This window comes from Pseudomyrmex gracilis, unplaced genomic scaffold, assembly GCF_002006095.1.
Source record: "Pseudomyrmex gracilis isolate BER0280 unplaced genomic scaffold, ASM200609v1 scaffold_1771, whole genome shotgun sequence".
NCBI lineage: Eukaryota > Metazoa > Arthropoda > Insecta > Hymenoptera > Formicidae > Pseudomyrmex > Pseudomyrmex gracilis.
In genome coordinates, this window is record NW_018022355.1 from 8719 (window position 1) to 14679 (window position 5961).

Genomic DNA, 5961 nt, shown 5'->3' on the forward strand with positions numbered 1-5961 from the left:
TCTTTTTTTTTTTTTTTTTTTATTGGAGAATAAAGGTACATGCCACAAGTACTAGCTTATGTGGCTTAGGATAAAGTACAGCGCACAAAATGCCCATCCCCTTTTTTTTTTTTTTTTTTTATTGGAGAATAAAGGTACATGCCACAAGTGCTAGCTTATGTGGCTTAGAGTAAAATACAGTGCGTAAAATATACATCTGGTATCAAATGAAAATCCCTATCGAGGAGGAACATGTATAGGGTGCGCCTCCTTTACATATACAAGTATCACAACGAGAGTGGCGGAATTCTTAAGTGCACTTACGCATCACAATATATATATGGGGGCCGAAGCCCGCTTTGGCCCGTGTAACCAGTGGCCAATAGACATTACATGAATCTTAAATTAGACATAAAATAATAAAGATAAAAACTATATAAACAAAAAGAATAAAAAATAAAACTAAAATAACACAAAACACAAAGGCCACAGTCTGTCTACTGATCTAAAACATAAGATATACAGTTACAGGTATACAAGAAACTTAACTAAAAGAACATAATATCGTAAAAACCATGCTCATTGCACTCAGACCACTTACGTAAAATATGTTAAATAAAGAGAGGTATAGAGCAGAGAAAGCTGCTTACCGCAGCAACAATATCTTGGTGAGAGCATGTCAATAGGAATTCGACGAGGTGCGGAAGAAGGCCAGCTGCTCGCACTAGCCGGCTGCACAGTAGTTTGCATTGTTTGTCGTACGCGGGACATTCCCAAAACACGTGAATTAGAGTCTCCTCTTGAGCACAACTTCGACACAGAGGCGAATCCACTATATCAAAGCGGAAAAGACTGGCACGTAACGAGGTGTGGCCGCTGCGAAGGCGGTTGATAGACGTAATCGCCCTGCGAGGTAAAGCAAACGATTCAAACCAGGTACTCCGGGAGTCTGTCAAAAAATTACCACAGTAGTAGGCTCCCCGAGTCGGAGCTTCGCTCCGACACCAAGACAGCAGTTCCGTCCTCAAGTCGGCTTTCTAGAAGTTCTTAATTTCACTCAGGGGCACTCCCACCTGGGAGGGCCTCCCACACCGGACCGCATCCTTTGCGAGCGAGTCTGCCCACTCGTTACCCCGCACCCCACTATGGCCGGGAATCCACACTAACTTGACCTTAACTCCCCTACTATTTAAATCCAGAAGTAACGACTTCACCCAAAGGACGAGATAAGAACTCCGGCCCGGTTTGAAACGAGTCTGCACTGCTGACAGAACCAACATAGAGTCAGAGAAAATCGTAACCGCCGACCAGTTCTCCACCTGCGCCAAACGAAGGGCCTCCACAATGGCCATAGCCTCAACACAAAAAGACGACACGAATCCTACCGAACAAAAGCGCCGAATATACCTGCCATCCAACGATACCAGCGAGTACCCCGAAAAGGGGGATCCCTCCGACCGTGAACTATCGGTAAAGAAGCAGACGGAAGAGTCCAACTCATCACGAAACAGACGACGAAACTTTGACTCCACGTCAAGGCCCTGACGTAGAGAGGCCCCCTTCGTCAGGTCCACATCATGAGTAGACAGCAGCGGGGCGAAACCGAAAGAATAGCAGACGGGGACTCCAGACGAAAACAGCGAACTGGACTATCGGCTAACCAGCCGAAACGCTTCCAGAAGAGGAAGCGAGCCGACCCGATTTCTGTTTGGTGACGCGAGCAGAAGAGCCTGAACCTCCCCTAACAAGCTCCAAACTGGGTGGTTGTTCATCGTGGCCACCCTGGAGAGATAATTACAACACAAAAAGCGAAAGCGTAGAGAGATCGGAGGCTCTCGAGCCTCCGTCAACAACACATTCACCGGAGTAGAGGTCCTATACCCCATCACAATTCGCAACGCCCGTCGCTGCAACTTGTCGAGACGACTGCCCATCCCCTTGGAGAGGCCATGAAGCAAAAAACCCCCGTACTCGATCCTAGACCGCACCAGTGCTCCGTAAAGACGGAGCAAAAGGCGGGGGTCACTACCCCACCACGTTCTACCCAAGCACTTGAGAGTGCGCATAGAATTGGCACATCTCCGCTCCAGTTGTGAGACATGGTTTCCCCATCCTAGGTTGGACTAAAAGGTCATACCCAAAAAACGGACTTCTGACACCGAATTGACTCTAACCCCTGTCACCGTTATTCCCCAAGCCTGACGGCCACCAGCGCGTCCACCTCCCCGAGCAACCTCCAACACTCTCCGATTCCCACGACTGAACACGCACAGCTGTGTCTTTGTGGCAGACAGGTCCAGGACCAAGGACAGACACCACATTGCCTACCGACTCCTCCAACTCACGAAGTCCAGCTCTAACATCCCCGTTTGAGGTGTACACACAAACATCATCGGCGTATTGGAGCACCTTGCACCTGGACGAGCCCGCCCGGTCCAGCTGGGCGACATAGATTGTGTAAAGCAGCGGACTAAGAACACTACCCTGAGGAAGGCCCTTATAAACCCAACGTACTTCTTCGAGATCTCCAAACCTGCACGTAACCTGACGCTCAGACGTAAGGTTGAAAATGAACCGGGCCGTACGAGGAGGAACTCCAAGAGCAACCACCTTCTCAACCAGGACGTCTGGAAGAACGTTATCGTAGGCCGACTGAATATCCAGAAAGGCAGCCGAGACGGCTGTATCCTCCTGAAAGCCTTTCATTATCTCACTATACAAAATAGACAGGTTGTAAATACACGAGCGCTGCTTGCGGAAGCCGAACTGTGATCCGGGTAACTTTCTATGATACTCGAGCCACCAGTTGAGGCGATTAACAGTCATTCTCTCAAACGTCTTGCAAAGGCACGAGGCCAGAGAAATGGGACAGAGTTTTGGCCCACTTGACTTTGGTATAAAGAAGACTAAATAGCGTCGCCAGGCTGTCGGGAAACAGCCCGAGCTAAACACAGCGTTATACAAATTCAACAGAAAACAACGGCCCATCACCGGTAACTTACGTAACACAAAGTAATCCACATTATCCAAACCCGGGCTAGAACGAATGTTAACGCTCTCAAGAGCTGCGTCGAGTTCCTCCGAAGAGAATGGTTGATCCAAGAAGGAATCAAGGCACTCATACGAAAAAGATAACAAAGAAACTGGCACCCAGGGAGGGCACAAAGAGTCAACCTGAGAGCGGACTCTATCCACCCTTTCCTCAGAATAAGCCTTGTCCATCCCTGTTCTGTTCCATCGGGAACTGAAACGCTTCACGATATTCCAGACGTAGGTCGGGCTGGTATTCTTGCGCAAACCAGCGCAAAACTTTCGAAAACTTTCCTGTTTAACACACCGAAGACCCTTCCTGGTGGACGCAACCTGCCGTTTATACGACAGGAAGTCCTCACGGAGACCAGTAACCTTGAACTTGGCGAGAGCTGCCCTACGAAGGCGAATAAGCTTATCACACTCTGCGGACCACCAAAGACACGGAGGACGGACAACCTGAGGTTTGTTTCTCGTGGAGTGGACTGTCCTCGAGGTCGAAGCCTCAAGGGAGTCCACCACTAACGCCACGAAGGTGTTGTACATCACTTCCACTTCACTATCAGAGAAAGAACAGGGAAGACTCTTCATTCTATCATTTACGGCCCGCTGAAACGCAGGCCAGTCTGTACGGACCGAGTAGAGTCTGGCAGACCGTCTAACCGGCAGAAAAGTGTCTGGACGTAAACTAGAGCAAACCATCACCGGGTAGTGATCGCTTCCCCAGGAGTCACCCCCCACCCCCCAGGAAAGATGCAGGGCAAGTGAGCTGCTAGCGATGGTCAAATCAAGCACAGACGAGGACCGATAAGAGTCGCTGAAAAAGGTCGGAGATCCGTCGTTAAGTAGCAGAAGATCGGAGTCTTCTACCGCTTCCCACAGGGCAACCCCGGAGGGGCAAGTCGTCCGTGAACCTCATCCCACATGGTGAGAATTAAAATCACCTCCAAAAATAACCTTACTATCACCAAACTGGCCAAAAAACTGGAGCCAACTACTCGTTGACACAACGCCCGCGTCCGGGGGGGCGATAGCACGCCACCAAGACCAGGGATTCCCCACTTACATAAACTTCAACGGCACACACCTCTAACTTACCTGCACAGTCGTACAGATTCGATATTTGTCGATATTTAATTGAGTGGTTAACCAGAATCATCACTCCTCCTCCCGGACGCCCAGTGCGGTTATTCCGCACCGCGTCGAATCCCTTTACAATAGGCGATTTTTGGCGATCGTATGGTACATATACCAAAGTGTACCAAACTATAGTTTGAGTGACTTCAAATTATAGTTTGGTACACTTTGGTACATGTACCATACGATCGCCAAAAATCGCCTAATAAAGGAGTTGGCTGGAGTAAGCCATGTCTCTGAAACAAGTATAAAGTTATACAACATGCAATGACGAGCAAGTTCAGTAAAGCGTGGTAATATCAATTTTGCGTTCCAGTGGACTAAACCAAAAGGATCGCAGCGAAGTTTTGACTTATTCATTGTAAACTGACTTATTTTTTATTAACTTTGGAATGTAAATTTATCGTATTACCAATTCGTTAAAGTAAAGTGTCTATATCGTCCATACGCATGATTTTATCGACCAGTTGACGCACACGAGTTTTGACTTCTTCTCCACAGAAATTAGCGGCGGGCGGCCAGCTCCATGTAGATGATCCGATCGAGGTAGACGCCACAGGTGAGTTAACCATTGAGACTCCCCCTCGGGAAGGGAGGGGGGGAAAGTTTCTCAAAGTCTTGTCCGGCGCAAGACCCGCTCCTCTCTCCGCGCTGATCACTAGACGCTTTGCCTCAAAATAAGGAAAATTGTCGTACGCCATCACTCGAGCCACTTCAGCATGCCGTTTGTAGATAGGGCATGAGCGGTCAAGCGAGCTATGGGCACCGGTGCAGTTTATGCAGGAAGCTGGAGCCTTGCAGGGAGTGTCCTTCGAATTCCTGTGAGCTCCACCGCAAACTAGGCATTTAGTATTTCCCTCGCAGAATTTGCTGATGTGGCCGAAGTGACCGCAGTTAAAACACATCCGGACTGCAGGAACATAGGGCTGAACTGGATTCACTGTTTTTAAGATGACGATTGACTCTGGTAGGGTTTTCCCTGCCAGCTCCAAACAAATAGTTTCTGATTCCATCCATTCCCTTGAAGATCTATCACGGCGTTTAAGACGGAATATTTTGAGAACCATGATGTTGCTGTTTTCATCCTCGATTGCCTGTTTAACTTCCTCTAGGGGCATATCGAGTGGAATCGCTCTCAGAATCACTTTTCTGCTAAGCTTATAGCCAGGGATGTACGTTGACATGCCCGCCTCCTTCACATACTTGTTGGTAAAGGCATTGTTAGCAGCCACCTTTGAGGGGAAAATCACTTTCTATGTGTTACGGGAATATCTGTGAATGCTCAGAAATTTCAGCTTAGATGTAGATAATTTTCTGGAGACAGAGATCAGTGGCATAGACCGGGATCTCACCCCAGGAGCCGTTGGAACTCGAAGATGAATTACATATGGGGCTTGAGTAAAAGCACCATATTTCTGCAAAACCTCTTTATCAGAAGCAACGTCTTTACTTACAGAGGGTTGGGAAAGTTCCTGGCGCTTGCGCTCTCCTTGCTTTTCCCCAAGCGGGGAAACATCAGGCCGCGGTACCAAGACTTCAACATCACTTACTTCCACCGGCGTAGAATCATCCGTACGAACCAACGAGGGCCTTTCAAAAATCATAAGGTGTGTTTTGACGAAGTTAGCACTACGTAGCGCTACGTGGCGGCTTCATGTAGCAGTTGCAACTGCTTACAAAAATGGCGGCCACTACTCAGAACATGCTGCGCGTAGCAATCATATACAGGGTGTCTGATAATGACCGTCTAACCGCTCGTAGGTAGGTAGAAGGGATTATTCTGAGTCGAAAAGTCCTGAACCATTTTTTTCTATT